This window comes from Schistocerca americana, chromosome X, assembly GCF_021461395.2.
Source record: "Schistocerca americana isolate TAMUIC-IGC-003095 chromosome X, iqSchAmer2.1, whole genome shotgun sequence".
NCBI lineage: Eukaryota > Metazoa > Arthropoda > Insecta > Orthoptera > Acrididae > Schistocerca > Schistocerca americana.
This window is the reverse complement of record NC_060130.1, coordinates 788,479,999-788,497,191: the sequence shown is the minus strand read 5'-3', so window position 1 is coordinate 788,497,191 and position 17,193 is coordinate 788,479,999. Positions and strand designations below refer to the sequence as shown.

The window sequence follows — 17,193 nt, the reverse complement described above, 5'->3', positions numbered from 1 at the left end:
GATCACTTTCCAGCCGCTCTCATAATGGCACTGGCCATCTCTTCCATACCAGTTTCCACACAGACCTCGGGTGATGCATCGCCCACCATTACTGCACTCCTGGTGTCGGGGCTCCCTCAACCACCAACTTGGATCTTCGCCTGCCTGTGCTACATCAACATGTGTTACCCGGCAGATTTCCTAAGCTGCCTGCATTGCAAAATAATGACCGTAAGGCTTGGTTCACCCTGGTGGGCCATGTGGTGTCACCACCAGACACCACACTTGCTAGGTGGTAGCCTTTTAAATCGGCCATGGTCCGCTAGTATACGATGGAACCCGCGTGTCGCCACTGTCAGTAATTGCAGACCGAGCGCCGCCACACGGCAGGTCTAGAGAGACGTACTAGCACTCGCCCCAGTTGTACAGCCGACTTTGCTAGGAAAGGTTCACTGAGAATTACGCTCTCATTTGCCGAGACGATAGTTAGCATAGCCTTCAGCTAAGTCAATTGCTACGACCTAGCAAGGCGCCATTTATCCTTTGCTATGTATCTAATGAAGCATGTACAGTAACAAGATCAATGTTCACCAATTGTGGATTAAAGTTAAGTATTCCAGCAGCTACGTACTTTTCTTTATAGCATTCATTATGTATCCTGTTTCAGACCTCACGCCAGCCTGCGTGAGTTTATGCGCGTGCCTTTCGGTTACCCGTCACTGTGGACTGGCTGTCTTGTCAGTCCACAACATTATTAGCGACGAGGATGGGATAGAGCATTCGATTCTTCCAAACTTACTTGCATGTTCATTGATGTGGAAACCGATGACGTGGTCGAATCGTTTCCGATTGATTTTCGTCGTGTAGCTACAGCCACAGCTGCTGACCCTGTCCTTGCTACAGTTTTGCGTTTTGTTGCTACGCAATGGCCCTTGTCAAAGTCGTGGATCAAGGATCGAGGATCCGTTGGTTCGCAGATTTTTTGCTCACAAGGAGAGACTTTTTGTTCGACGTGGTGTTTTGCTGTTGTGTTCTGATAATGATCAGTCCAGGGTCGTGGTCCCACGTTCGTTACAGTCCTCTGTCTTACAGCTTCTCCACCAAGGTCATTGGGGTATAGTGCGCACGAAACAACTTGCTCGTCAGCACTGTACTTGGTTCGGAATCGATGCTGCGATTACGAGTATGTGCCCTTCTTGCATGGCGTGTGCCAAACAACAATCCGCACCACCGCGGAAATTCTTTGCATGGCCGAAAGCCACTTCCCCTTGGCAACGCTTGCACATCGATTTTGTTGGTCCATTCTGGAATGCTCGATGGTTGGTTGTGGTAGATTCATTCAGTAATTTTCCTTTTGTTGTCCGGATGTCTTCCACGACGGCTTCTGCCACCATCCAAGCGTTTTCTGCTATCTTTTGCATAGAAGGTCTTCCACGGACTATTGTTTCAGACAATGGCCCACAATTCATGTCCGCAGAATTTCAGTCATTCTGCAAGGCCAGTGGTATTCAACACCTGACATCCGCGCCGTTTTCGCCTCAGTCAAACGGTGCCGCTGAACGATTGGTCCGGACTTTCAAGTCACAGATGTTGAAGCTGAAAGAGTCGCATTCTCGGGAGGACGCATTATTGCTCTTTTTGTCCTCGTATCGCTCTCAGCCCCGCGATGGTCGCTCGCTGGCTGAGTTGCTTCACGGTCGTCCTCATCGAACCTTGATGTCTTTGCTGCACCCGCCGCATCAGGTTCCTGTGCAGCGGCAGCAACCTGCTTTTGCTCCAGGCGACGTAATATACTATCGCAACTATCGAGGTTCACAGCGTTGGCTCGCAGGGCGCATTCTTCGCTGCCTTGGCCGCACTATGTATTTGGTTTTGGGGACCTCTGGTGAGGTGCGTCGGCATCTCAATCAGCTGCGCCTCTGTCGTCGCACGGGTTCTGCCACTCCCCGTCTGCTTTCAGCGCAGGTGCCGTCCGGTCAGCACCCTGGGGACCCATCTACTGGCTTGCCTCATCCCCAGGTGTTACCGACGCTGCCTTCCATTTTGCCCAATGGCAACGCGCCGCTGCCGCCACCGCCGCCGCCTGTTATCCCGCCGGCGCCGCCTGCAGAGGACGCGCCGCTGCTGCCGCCGGGCGCCTCCCTGGGTCGTGCGCCGCCGATCGCTTCCCGTGACCCGCTGTCCTCCGACATGGAACTATTGCCCGCTCCGGACCAGATGTCGTCTTCGCCAGTCGGGTGCTCCAACTCAATGGAGGTCGACCCGTCGGCCCCTCCTGACTATCTACGGGCACATACACCGCATGTTGACGTGCACCCTGGACTAGGTTTTCAGGCGTTTCCTAGCTCCCCTCGGACCGAATGGCAGGGTGCGGGTGGCACAGCCTCGCCTGTTTTTAGGCTCCCCACCTCGTCGCATACGCCAACATGGAGTCCTCTCCACGGCGGGCAGAAGCCTTATAACACAACCATCCGCCGATTTGCGGGGGAGGAATGTGGTGTCACCGCCAGACACCACACTTGCTAGGTGGTAGCCTTTTAAATCGGCCACGGTCCGCTAGTATACGATGGACCCGCGTGTCGCCACTGTCAGTAATTGCAGACCGAGCGCCGCCACATGGCAGGTCTAGAGAGACGTACTAGCACTCGCCCCAGTTGTACAGCCGACTTTGCTAGGAAAGGTTCACTGAGAATTACGCTCTCATTTGCCGAGACGGTAGTTAGCATAGCCTTCTGCTAAGTCAATTGCTACGACCTAGCAAGGCGCCATTTATCCTTTGCTATGTATCTAATGAAGCATGTACAGTAACAAGACCAATGTTCACCAATTGTGGATTAAAGTTAAGTATTCCAGCAGCTACGTACTTTTCTTTATAGCATTCATTATGTATCCTGTTTCAGACCTCACGCCAGCCTGCGTGAGTTTATGCGCGTGCCTTTCAGTTACCCGTCACTGTGGACTGGCTGTCTTGTCAGTCCACAACAGGCCATCTACTGGATATCCACGGGATCTTTGACAATGACGCACGTTTACTCTGCCTGGTGAGCCACCTCCACCACCATCCTGACTTAATCAGTGATCTGCTACTCTTGCCGCCCAGTTCGCCCAAGTACGTGATAGCGAAAACTTTGCTTATCGAACACCTTTCTCACCCTGTGGCTGAGGCCATCTACCACAACACCTATGACGAGCACCTCGACGACGACACATCTTCGCTGCTCTGGCGGTGCTTTTATACATTGATTGAGGACCAAGCACTACCCAACACTGTACTGTTGCAGCACTACCCAAACCGTCCTGTGGACTCTGTGGATGGTCAAACTACTGTCAGAACCACAGCTTCACCTGCTACCGCATGTCGCAAACCCTCTCGAGGTCCACCTATGCATGGTCGATCGGGCCTACACAATCATTTCGTAGCGTGAGAGTCAGAGGAACGTATCTCCAAAAATGCGATTTTCGGTTTTTTTAACATATGTCCTCATGGTAATCAGGTCCTTGTTGTGTCAAAACGGCGTATCTCTATCTCTTCTCATTGCGAGAAGAAGCTGCTGCGTATCTCCAAGTTGTGAGCTTAATTTAGAGACAGATAAACGTATTGGCTCTTACGTTCTTGTCTCGAGTCAGTGCGTCTCTATTTTCGGATCAGCAAAACGTATGGGCTCTTACGTTCTTTTGACTGCTTACTTCATGAAGTAAATTTGGAAATACGTTTTTATTCAGCAGATACCATTATCTGCTTGTTTTGTATAATACAATTTTGCTGCATTTGTGCACTATTTTCCTGTGTGCTGAAAGAGTATTATATGTTGTCTAGTAGATAATAATGAAGCTTGCGACGCCAAGTAGAAACTTTGCATCACGCCTCCCTGCTGAATCATTCGTCTGTTCATCAGTTCTCGAAACACTTTACGTACGAGGTTTCAAGCCATTGTGTTTCCCTTGCAAGAATCAATAAGCGCAGAAACGCTAAACAATGAGTGCCCTTTGTAGGCATTGTCAACGGAGTCACGTTGCTGTCACTGTCACGTCAAATTTTATTTAGTTTCGTGTGGTATTCACTGTGAAGAGGTTGTTGTTATTTAGTTTCGTGTGGTATTCACTGTGAAGAGGTTGTTGTTAGTGTGCGCTCTCTGTTAGATAAAAAATGACTTCATGAGAAAGGAGAATGGTTGAGCTAGTCATGCAAAATTACCGCAGTGAAAGTAATTCTACATCTGATTAAGGTAAGATGAATTACTATTAATTTTATCTATGAGATAATCATCCACGGAGATACAGATTGTTACTTTGATTGACTTGACTCCCATTCATTGTTTGTATACCACATTGTAGAAATTACAGAAGCAGAAGAAAAGAATAGTGGAACCTCGTCTGCAATACAAAACTGTTCCGAAGTGAAACAACTGCAAGAGTTAACTGAAGAAGATCGCAATGATTTCAAAGTGCTTAGTTCGGGTTCATCAGATGATTACATACCCGAAAACAGTATGGATTCATCATCATCATCATCATCATCATCGTCACCATCACCATCTCAGAGGCCAAAGAAAAGGAGAGCTGCAGTTCAACAGAAACTACAACTATCTTTATAAAACCTCGGTAAGCAAAATGATAATCCATGGGTCTTGTTTAACATTTCCAATACTAATTTCTTAGTCACAAATTATTTGACAAACAAAATACATATACTGGGACTATCGTTTGAATATGGTTGTGTGTACACATTTTCTTAGTGGTCCTTAATTACATTCTGATTTATTTCTTCTCCTAACTGTGCTGTTACTAAAATAATAACACATGTGCATTTCAATTGAGCTAGGGCCACATTTGTTGCCTTTGGGTGAAGTGGTACATTTCTTCGTAATTATCGCACGTCATAATTTTTAAAATACAATGGGACTGTAAGATTCATAGTTGATTAATGTGTTATATTATGCTAGATAAGGCACTAATGTCAGTAATATAATTTTCTACTTTCCAGGCAATGTCACAAAGGAGATACAATATGGAAATCCACGTTCACTGACAAATCAGCTATTCAGTCCTGATTCTTCAATTTGTGTGGGCAAAGGTTTTGTGATGTTAATGAACATGCAACAGGAAGAAAGTTAATCCAGTGACCGTTGAGTCTAATGATCAAGAACATGGGCAATCTGACAGAGGAAATGAAGTTGGTAAGGAAAATAAAACGATAAAAAAAAAGTAAGAACACTGACAAGTGGAAAAAGAACATAAGAAAAATGAATAGGCAGTCAGGAAAGGTGTACAAATCAATTGCTAATAAAGAAGTACCAGCCAGAACATTTAAGTACAAGAATTGTTCCAAATGCCCAAGAAAGTGTAGCGAGAACATCAACGAGACTGAAGGGATACAGATGTTCCAAGGATACAGATGTTCCAAGGATTCTCGATGATGAAAGATTTAGAAAAGCAGCAACAGTATTTAGCTCCACTTATTAAGGTGGTACCTAAAGCAAGGTCACGTTCTGCAGGTGCGCAGTCTCGAAGAAATGTCTCAAAGAATTACGTTCTCCTGAAAAATGGTAGTGAAGTTCAAGTGTGTCTAGGGTTTTTCCTTAGCATTTTTAATATATCAGAAACATTTGTGCGATATATACAGAAGAAAAGGGACAGCAGCAACATGATTCTGTGTGCTGACAAGAGGTGTCATTATCGTCCAGGTATAAGGAGATCCGACAAGGCAAGGGAAAGAATAAGGAACCATATAAAATCATTTCCTACCATTCCATCGCATTACTGCCGACAGAGCACTGTGCAACAGTTCTTACCAGGAGCTTTGAATATACAAATAATGCACGAACTATATAAGAAACGTTGTGAAGAGGAACAGGTTATTGCTGAAAAACATTGGCTTTACAGAGAAATATTCAATACAGAGTTTAACTTAGCCTTTCATGTAGCAAGAAAAGATGTATGTGACCACTGTTATCGCTTTCAAAATCTCTCTGAAGAAAATCAAGAGGCAGAGAAAGACCAGCACTCAGAACACCTAAAGAGAAAGGAGGCTGCTACGATACTAAAAAATTAATTGAAGGAGCGGGCCAAAGCAGGAGAATGTCATTTACTAGAGTTTGACCAAGAAGCTGTGAGATACTGTCCACACATAGCAGCTAAAACCATTTTTTACAAAAGAAGACTGGCGGTATACAACCTCACAGTATACAATACCGTTACCAGGAAAGCTAGAAATTACATGTGGCATGAAGGTGTGACTAAACGCGGCTCAATTGAAGTAGCATCATGTGTATTTCAAGAACTCCAGAAGATTGCAGATAGCCGTCCAGTTGTTTTGTTCTCTGACACTTGTGGTGGACAGAACCAAAATGTCAACATGAGTACCATGTTCCTTCATGCTGTTCAAACATTGAACAACCACGTAAAACCCACATATGTACTAACTATTATGAAACTGCATTCCCACTGAAGGAACACGGGCTATGGTCTTATAATAAAAAGTAGTCTTGGATACCAGCTGCAATTAATATTTCAAGGAAAAAAAGAAAAACCTATATTGTATTAAGGACACTGTGGGTGTGTGATGAACTTCACGCTTACCGCAGAAAATACAAGCGATATTTTAATAGTTGTCACAGAAGCAAAAATGAAGGAAAATGACCTTTACATGCCACAAGACAAAAGCTACATCAAAAATTGTGAAACAGCAGACAGGTAATGTCACTACCAGAAATGCCAATATCAAGCTATGTCAACATGAAGAGAAAATAACTGATACAAAGAATATTGCAAATATTCTCACCAACTATTAACAAATATATGTACGGAACTAATCAGTAAGATTAACCCAAGTAACCAAAATGCTATGGCACCATCATTCAAGATCCCGGTGATACAGCAGTGCTTCTTTGAGTCTGTCCTGCAGGTCCAATTGCATCCGCACGGAACCAGGAGCAGGAAAGGTGAAGCTCGTCACAGGAGCAAAGCAGAGCGAAGACACAGTAGGAGAGAGAGGCTGCATTGACAGGAGCGGCTCTGCAGAGATGCAGCCAAAGGTAATCCGTGCATAAGCCAATTCAGCGGAGGCGGTAGCAATGCGGGATCGTAACTCCGCATTATGAGTGCGTAGTCCGGTTATCTGCTTGCGGATGTCTGATTAATCAGATAGGCGAGCCATAATATCTTCGAGCAGAGAAGCACATGTAGAAAGCATGGCCAAGGAACTGGAGAGTAAAGATGTGCTGCACTTGTTCAAGCATTTCCATAATCAACAATTCAGAAGTTTGCCAGTTTCCAGAAAATCCCGAAATTCTGATACAATCTTCCAGTTGGAACCGAAATACCATGGAGCACTGAAACTTCAGGAAGAGAAGGTAAAAAGACCTCCTGGATCTATGCCGCAGTGGCATTAACAGAACAGTACCACGCATTTTACAAGAGTCTTCAAGAATAAATAGCTGGAGATCCATACTGTGGTGGTAACAGTTCTGATGAAGTTAGCGAGATCCTTCGCATCGCATGGCTGTCACACCATGCTTGAAAAAGATGTGATTAACATCATTTTTGCGATATTGAAGTTGCGTCACTTTAAGCCATTGTACTTGATTTCCTTCACTGTCAATTTCAGTATTCTTAAACTTTTCCTTCTGCATAGCACCAAAATCCAAAAAGTCCTTCTGGTCCATTTCAATGACTTCATACCGTCTTTGTTTTGTAGCAGTTTGAACAACAGTATACCACCTCGAAGGGTCATAAATAATAACATTTTTTGCAGCCCTCTCTATATGGGCATGGACAGAATCACACTCCATTCAAGATCAACAACCCTGCTACCTCATTGCATCTGTACCAAATGAATAAAAGAGAAATTTTTACTGTTACAAAAACCTTAAAAATGAAATAAGCATCTGGAGTATATGGTATACCTGATAAAATAATAAAAAGATGATGTGGAATCACTGTAAAACCACTGACATTTGTGCAATAGTTTATTGATGTCAAGGACTTCTCTTCCTATCAAAAATTGCAAAATTGAAACTAATATTTTAAAAAGTAAAAACAGAAGAAGTTGTCAATTACAGGACAATTGCCCCATTGTCCTGCTTCTCAAAAATTTTTGAGTAGGTCTTCCACAACAGACTGACATGCTTTATGCAAAAATACCAAATTCTGTCCATAGCACAACACAGGTTTAATGGGAAATGCCAACCAGCATTGCTACCTATGAATTTCTGAGTGAAATTAACCTGAAAGCGGACAATGGTGAATATATTATTGGAGGATGCCTTGGCTTGTTATCATTCAGTATTACAGATAATGAGGCACTACTACAGAAATTAAATGAACTAGGCACAAGAGGCACACCTAATGTTAGGTCATGTCATACCATTGCAGACACAATCAAATAGTGGAAATACAACACACTGCATGCAACAAAATTACAGACCAACACTCAGCTTACCAACAGATGAAATATGTTGTTCCCAAGCATCAGTCGGATGTTCCTCCTGTATGTAAGTGATCTACAAACAAACAGAAATTTCAAAATATTTATCAGTTCGCTGATAACACATGCTTCCTCATCAGTGAAAAAACAGGAAACTTAATACAAAAAAACATAAAAAAGGCTATGGTCAGTGTAGCAAAATGATTCACACACAACAAGCTAGTGAGAAATGAATAAAAAAACTGTACTGTATGAATAATGATCTGTGTTAGTTTTGAAACTGACAACATACCTTTTTTTATAGTAATTACACTACTTGATATTCAGAAACAGTGCATGGGTGAAATATTTAGCTGTTGAAATAGTTGTTTGGAGAGTGTTAGCCTTGAACTGTTGGTAATTATCCTCGTTTTTGTTTAGTGAGGATGGTTTCCAGATTTGTATTATTATTACACCAGGAGAGGTCATAGGTAATAGCAAAATGAATGTAAGCAAAGTAGACAATTCTGCTACATTATCTGTTACATACAGTACTAATTTCACACAACAACATGTCAGTAAGATAGAGGATGTTCGATTCATTTACTTGTCAATGTGGTCTTGTGGGTACATAGAATTTATAGTAAGATGATGGACATCATTTAAGACAATAATGCTTATGTCACTATAATACATCAATCATTACTTACAGCTACAACAGATTTCTGGTAGATTATCTTTAGTACTGCTTCAGTTGTTACAATGCTACTATGGTTTCCATGTGTAATATTTGTACATTACTATTGGTACTGCCACATTATTATTTATCAAAAAAACTCTTTCTGGCTACAAAAGAAGTGGTCAATTAGATACACCTTTACTGCATCTTTGAATCCTGAAATGCTGTTAACTGATTGTATGTCATTTGGTAATTTTCTTAATATCTTTTCGTTCAAGTTGCAGAACTCCAGTTTGGCATAAGTTAGTTTCCGTTCTGTGTATATGGAGATCCATTTTTTGCCTTGGATGAGGGTGTGTACAGCTTAATTTTTGGGTATGAGTGCAGGATTTTCAATTGCATACTGCTTTACGAATACTACTGTTTCGGGCATCATCTATCGTCAGATGACCTGCACAATGCAACATCTGTACAATCTTTTGGAAAAAAAGACTTTCAACTTACAACACATGAAGTTATTGTATTCACATTAAGAACAGAAATACTGACATGAACTTAACAGTTGACAGTGTTTATGTTATATCGAGGCATCATACTCCTGTCACATTGTGGAGGTCATCTGATGATCGGTGGCACCCGAAACACATTCCAAAAATAAAGAAGTTCCATTAACATCTAGTAACTACTATTTTAGACCTATAGGCTTTTTTAGAATCAAAATAAATGTCATTAAAAATGGCCACACACCTCATGCACAACTTTCAGTCATACTTGCAGAAAAAACAGAAAGAAAGAAAGAATGAAAGAATTGGAAGAATCATGCAAGGTATAACATACACAGAAAATCTTGCAAATCAATTTGCAAAGAACTGCAAATCATTCTACTTCCATGCCAACAGATATATACAAGGTGTTCAGAGATTCCTGTTACAAACTTCTAGAATTTGTATAGGAAGATAGTGGACAATAACTGAACAGGAACCCATGCCTGGAAATGTAATGTTTCTATGCTATAACCATTTGAAAACGTGTTGGTAGCGCAACCACTTTTACAAATAATTTATTAAGCATGACGCAGTAAATGACTTGTTTTACATTTCCACTCATTAATAGCCAAAGAAATTCCTCATGCACTCGTTGGTGGGTTCCCTTCAATGTGATGCAGTATGGCCTCTTCCAACTCGGGTGTGCAGCGCCTTGGAGTATCAGACACACGCCTGCTGATGGTAAAGCTACCCATTCTCGAAGCTACTGCACAACTGTGGCAATGAGGGTATGCAATGGAGTCGGATCTTGTGCAGAACAATCTTGATAAAAGCAACAAGCAGCTTTTCCATTACTGTGAGCTTTGCCATTCAGAAGGATCATGTCAGTGTATTCTGCAAATGTGTGCTCATGTTGATTAACCCTCACAGACACATGACAGGCTCGAACCAGGTGAGAGGTAGGATAGACATCACAAATGACATCAGCTGATCTGACATAACCACCCTAAATCCTGCCTACCCTGGAGCATACCTACTTAGCAAACATGTTTTCACACACCTGTAGCACAGAAACTGTATGTTTCTATACAAAATATTATCTGCTCACTCCCCTCTACAAGCCCTAGAGGTTTGTAACTGGAAATTCCTAACACCCTGTGTATCCATAGTATTCATATAGCAGTATGTTATTGAAAATCCCGCAATGTTCCTCAAAAATGAAGATGTACATACCGATAATACAGGGCAAAAAAAGACTGATCACCATATGCATGAAACAAAACCTAAGCTCTCCCAAAATGCAGTCCTGCGTCTTGGAAAAAAAGATATTTAGAAAATTACCAAATAACATACAGTCAGCAAGCAGCACTGCAGGATTTAAAGCTACAGTAAAGGCATAGCTAACTGACCACTTGCGTAGTTTGAATGAGTTTTTTGATAAATAATGATGTACCAATACCGTCAATAATGTACCAATATTATGCACTGAAACCATAGCAGCAGTGTAAGGACTGAACAAATACTAAAATAATGAACCAATACTAACAATAATGTACCAATAATCTGTACTATAGACTGGTGTAATAAATGATGTGCAAAAGTGACAGAAATATTACTGTGTTAAACGATGGCCAAGATCTTACCCTACATTCTATGCACCCACAAGATCCCATACATAAATAAATAAATAAAGCAAACATCCTCTATCTTACTAATGAGCTAAGCTCTGCTTGCTTTGCATTGTGTGTAATTTGTATTGAGTGTAGTAACAATGTAGCGAAAATTGTCTACTATATTACATCGATTTTTCCATGATCTATGGCCTCTCCTGGTGACATAATAAGACAAACTTGAAAACCATCTTCACCACACAAAAACAAGAATAATTATCAACAGTTCAAGACTGACACTCTCCAAACAATAATTTCAACAGCCAAATATTTCACCCACACCATGAATATATATACTAAACAGTGTAATTTTTATGAAAAGGTACATTGTCAGTTTAAAAATTAACTCAGATCTTCATCTACACAATACAAGAATGTGCAGTGACAGCCATATAAAGCTGTTAACAAGGCTTTGGCACAGAAATGAACTAACATACATTTAGGGTACTAAAGTGTACAACAAACTTCCGGCACAGGTAAAATAAATTTAAAAAATGTCTTCATTTAAAGAAGTAGTATTCAACTTTTTAATGACTAACTGCTATTATACAGTTTACAATAAACTTTCATCACCGCCACCGCCACCGCCACCGCCACCGCCACCGCCACCACTGTATTTTATTTTTTGTCCAACCCAGGACATATTTTTGTGTTTACTTAAAAGTCTCAACAGTTTACTAGAACATTAAACTTCATTTACTCAGTTGTATTTTTCAGCAGACTTCTTTTTCAGAAATGATTTGTGTTCAGTATACACTGAATAACCAGTTTCTAAGGTAGATCCATCTCAATCACTTTGAACTATTCTGAATGCATTTTCATTCCCTACTATCTTGTATCGTTAGTGTCACCAGCAGTAAAAACTAATCTTTCCTTCCAGTCTGTATTTTTGCACACTGCAAAAGATACTGAGTCAAAGTTTCAGCAGTTCAACTTGATTTCCTTCCTCCAGACTGAAATATCCTATAAGAATTGGAATGAGTTTTCCTTCACTTCTGTTTGAGCTATCCATTGTTTATGTTGCACAATGTTTTCCGAAGAAGGTAATGCATAATCAAATACTGTACAAATAGCAAAGTAGCTTTAACAATAATTGCCTTGGTTTTAGTTCTAGTAGATGAAAATTTTGGGTCACTTAACATTTTAACCACTTTAGATATGTGTTCTATTTTGGAAGTGTGTTTGTGATTGACTGATTGATATGCCGTATAACAATACAAATTGTATGGAGGTTGTCAACTGTGTCTTATGAACTGAAACATACATGGGTTCTTACAATAATATAATTATGCCATATGCTGCACTTTATATAGTCCTATGTGGTATGTGTGTCCACTAAATAACTATCTACAATTATTCTAAATTCTCATTTACTTTGTAACAACTTTTGCCTAATAAATATGTCTTTAGCTTTTGGCTAAAGATAAGAAGTTCATTTACACCTTTCATTTCCTGTGGCAGCCTGTTGTACAGTTTGAGGCCACTATATAGCATACTGTTCTGTGTTTTGGACTTGGTTTTCCCGTTTAGGTATAAGTAATGGTTGGATCTAGTTTCATTGTCATGTATCGAGATGTTTGTAGCATACAGATGAATATTTTTCCTTACATACATTACAGTCTAGAAAATGCATTCAAACAGGATAGCCAGAATTTCTGGTTTTTTGAATAAGACAGTACAATGGGCCCTATTGCTGCTATTTGTTATTATCTGTACAGCTCTCTTCTGTACCTTGAAGACAGACTGAATATTCCGATCACTTGTTCCCCAAAACATGATTTCTTAACTAATGATTGAATGTGGTATGTATCTAAAATATTTCATTTTGAGGCATTATATATTGCACACTAAGTGCAAGTATTCGTAGAGCATAACATGCTGTATCTAACAGCATGATACGAAAATAAAGTGTCTTTAGCAGCACACTCCAGATCAGAATTCCCTAAAGAAAAGCCTCTTTATGCTTGGTGAAGCAGTAGCAGTAATAGCCGGTTTTGTGGGCAACAAAAAATCCTGCAGTACATAGTGCGCAACAAACACCTCTGTTGTTACTGCCACTGTAACATTTCCAAAATTTGCATTCTTGTTGCCAGTTAACATTAAACACACACTTTCTTTTGAGCATTGCCAAATAATAAACAAAAAACAAACATGTATAAAGTGACCACAAATGTGCAGATGTGTTACAGTACTTCACACACAAAAACAACAAACCTACTGCCCTTGTTGTGTTGCCAAATGACTAACAGTAAATTGAAAAGTTATTGGTAGCCACGCCTCACCATCAAAATCAGTGCTAGCTCCAAGGTCAGCTAACAGAGCATGGGCATAAGAGAATGTTTGTAAACGAGATATCAAACATATAACTTATGTCTAAAATTTTAAAAAATCCTGACCAGTCATGAAATTCTGAAACCCTGGTCATTATGTGGGATGATACTAAAAAATCAGGACTGTTCAAGCTAACCCCAGTCATATGGTAACCTCACTACTACGATAATGTTTCTGAATTTGATAAATGATTTTTCATAGTTGCACTTACACATTTTCACCTTGTTGGGCTTTTGTTTGACAACAAGGATTCAACTTTATTTGAATCTGCTGTGAATCTCCTCCTCCTCCTACTCCTCCTCCTACTCCTCCTCCACTCACAGTAATATCTTAACACCATTAAGCAACATGGTGATTTGATCCCATCTTCCACATCACAAACAGTCTAGCATATATTTTATAACAATTCTGAAGTAGTGCCAAACATCTTCCACAGTCCCCTTTTTGGGCTAAATGTTTGCTGTTAACGGCAGAGATAGTTTGAAAGGATATGATATCACTTGAATATGTAATAAGCAATAAGGTTCTGGATCAATTTAACATGGAATGATCATACTGATTTTGCTGTGGGAACTTCACATACCAGATGGAGATTTATTGAAAGAGTCCTATACAATAGTAATTCACTCGTGAAGGAATAATCAATTCTTGGGTAGTGTTCATCAGTCAAGGACCCTCATTCAGTTGTATTAATGTAGGCAATAAAGAAGACTGAAATAAGATGTAATCATTTCATCAAAGATTTGTTTAATCAGTGTAACACAAATGCCCAATAAACTCCGGTGGGAAATAATATGAGAAGGACATTGTGTAACACAGACAGCCTTAGTATCAAAATCATGAGACCACATTCAATAAACATATTACTTTCTGTAACATTTATCTTGTGTAAAGATCACAACAGGAAAGAGAGAGAAATCTGAGCTTAAACAGAGGGTTATTGACAACTGGGCATCAACAATACCATCTACACAAGGAACAGAAAGGAAGGGAATTATTATGGCACACTTTGTACCCCCTGCAGCACATTGTCTGCTGGTTTCTGGAGTACAAATATACATATAAAAGTACATTACATTAATACTTGTTCTGTATATCATGAATGCAACATTTTGTAATGATGTAGAACATGTCAGTTTAACATAAGTTTTCTTTACACAGTTACTACTTCACATCTACAAATTCACCTATTGAATAGAAGGCACTGTCATTCAGAAATTCTTTTAATATGTTTTTAAATGTTGGTTGGCTAGCCGTCAGACTTTTAATGCAATTTTACAAATGACCAAAGATTTTTGTGGCAGCATAATTCACCCATGTCTCTGTCAAAGTCTTATTTAACCCAGAATAGTGAAAATCATCCTTTCTTCTAGTGTTGGAGCTATGCACTTCTATTATTGTTGAACTGGGATGAGTTATTAATAATAAATTTCATACATGAATATATGTATCCCAAAGGTACTCTGAATATACCGAGTTGCTAAAATAAATATCTGCAAGGTGATCTTGGGTGGGCTCCAGATATTATTCTGATTACACACTTTTTGTGCACTGAATACTTTTTCCCTTAATGATGAATTACACCAAAATATGATGCCATATGAAAGCACTGAATGAAAATAGGCACAGTAGGCTAATTTACTGATATGCAATAACCCTAATAGCATAAGCAGCTGAACCTCGGTGTTTCAGCGGATCGTTAATGTGTTGCTTCCAATTCAATTTCTCATCAATGCACACACTCAGAAATTTTCAATGTTCTGCCTTAGCAACAGACTTTTCAAAGTATGTATTTATCAGTGGTGTTATTTCATTTATTGTACTGATTTGTATATACTGTATTTCCTCAAAATTTAGTGAGTCCATTTGCAGAGAACCACCTAATGTTTTCTGAAAGACATTTACAATTTCCTCAGCTGATTCCTGTCTGTTGGGTATGATTACTATACTTGTATCATCAGCAAAAAGACCTAGCTATGCATCTTCATGAATATAGAGTAGCAAATCATTAATACAGGGTGTACATAAAGACCGGGAACACTTTCAATTATTTATTACACAAGAACAAAACATTGTACAGACATCATACATATGTCATTTTGAAGAGAAACCCTGAAAGTTTTTTTCATGTACACTGCCACAGCATAGTTTGGCAATCTGCCAATAGTCAGTGCTAGCTGCAAACATGGTAAGTTCAGGCGCGAGAGCACTGTCACTGGATATTTCTACTTAGACATGTTGTAGCAATGGCTGATGCCTCAAATGCAATCAGACTCATCATTCATTAATCAGCAGGATGGGGCGCCATCCCACTTTCATCGTGAAGTTCGTGTGTACCTGAACACAGAGCTGCTGCATCGATGGATCGGCCATGCTACAGAAGGGACAGCTGTTTCGTGAAATTGCCTCCCCGATCGCCAGATCTCACTGTGTGACTTTTTTCTGTGGAGACACATTAAAGATCTTGTGTATGTAACGCCTCTACCATGTGATGTAGCAGAGCTCTGGGAGAGAATATGGGATGCGACTGCCACAGTCGATGATGCCATGCTGGGACGGGTATGGCAAGAATTCGACTACCGTATTGATGTGTGTCGGGTCACTCATGGTTCGCATACCGAATGTTTGTAAAAAAAACTTTCAGAGTTTCTCTTCAAAATGCAATATGTATGACATCTGTACAATGTTTAGTTCCTGAAAGTGTTCCCGGACTTTATATACACCCTGTATAGATTAAGAACAGTAAGGGAACCAAGACTGAACCCTGTGGGAAACCTCTCTCGTCTCCCCAGTAGTCAATGGATGACACAGAAAAGTTGTGTGTACACAATACAATGTAAAACTATGACTGTTGAAAGGTGGACTTAACAAAATATTCTTGATAGTGACATGTCTGTAGATCTCTTATTTTGAAAGTTCGATGTTTTATTTTTAATATCAACTAGTAGTCACATTGCCATATAATTTGGTTGGCAATAATGCACTACGTGTTGCATCATGTTTTCATCCCATGCATAATGAATGAAGAGAAGACTTTCCCATGACAATGCACAATACTACATCAGTCCTGTCCACTACACCCATCTCACATCTGTAATGTCAGAAAAAATGACTTTAGGGGCATTCATTTCATAAATCTGCAACAGTGCTCAAAATACAGGATGTGAATGTAAGGATCTGAGAAATAATTGATTGTGCCATGTATTCAAGGACTTGCAGAAGTGTCATGAAAAGTGCATCAAAGTACAAGGGGCACTTAAAACGGTTGTGAAAATGGAATGATAAGTAAATACCTGTGAAATAAATGTGTGATGGCCCTCTTGGCACACAGAGGAAATATGTATACATTACTAAATGCCCCTTTCTTACGATAACAGTGACATTACTCCACCAATGACAGACATTGGTAGGTAGTAAAATACTTTCATTTTTATGAAAGCCCCATATTATAAGTCTGCTTCTTTACTGTTATGCTGAGGAAGATGTGCCTGTGTCTGAATCATCTTCAGCCACTCACGTTTTTGCTTTGGTTAACTTTTCGGATAATCACTTTGAAACTTTCACATAATAAAGCTGTCCTCAACAAAAAGGTTATTTGGAACACTGCATAGCTTCACTGGATACGGTCCCAATGGAAGTAGTATC

General features: G+C 40.1%; 1 protein-coding gene across 5 annotated transcripts in view; it reads right to left on the bottom strand.

Annotated features, from left to right (window-relative positions):
- The window catches only part of LOC124556217 (cell wall protein IFF6-like), a 44,029-nt gene that overhangs the window by 12,555 nt on the left and 14,281 nt on the right, over nucleotides 1-17,193 (bottom strand). For all 5 annotated transcript variants that reach the window (XM_047130208.1, XM_047130209.1, XM_047130207.1 and 2 more), the window contains one exon: nucleotides 8,420-8,480. The gene's annotated coding sequence lies outside the window, so the exon portion shown is untranslated. The remainder of the gene's footprint in view (nucleotides 1-8,419; nucleotides 8,481-17,193) is intronic.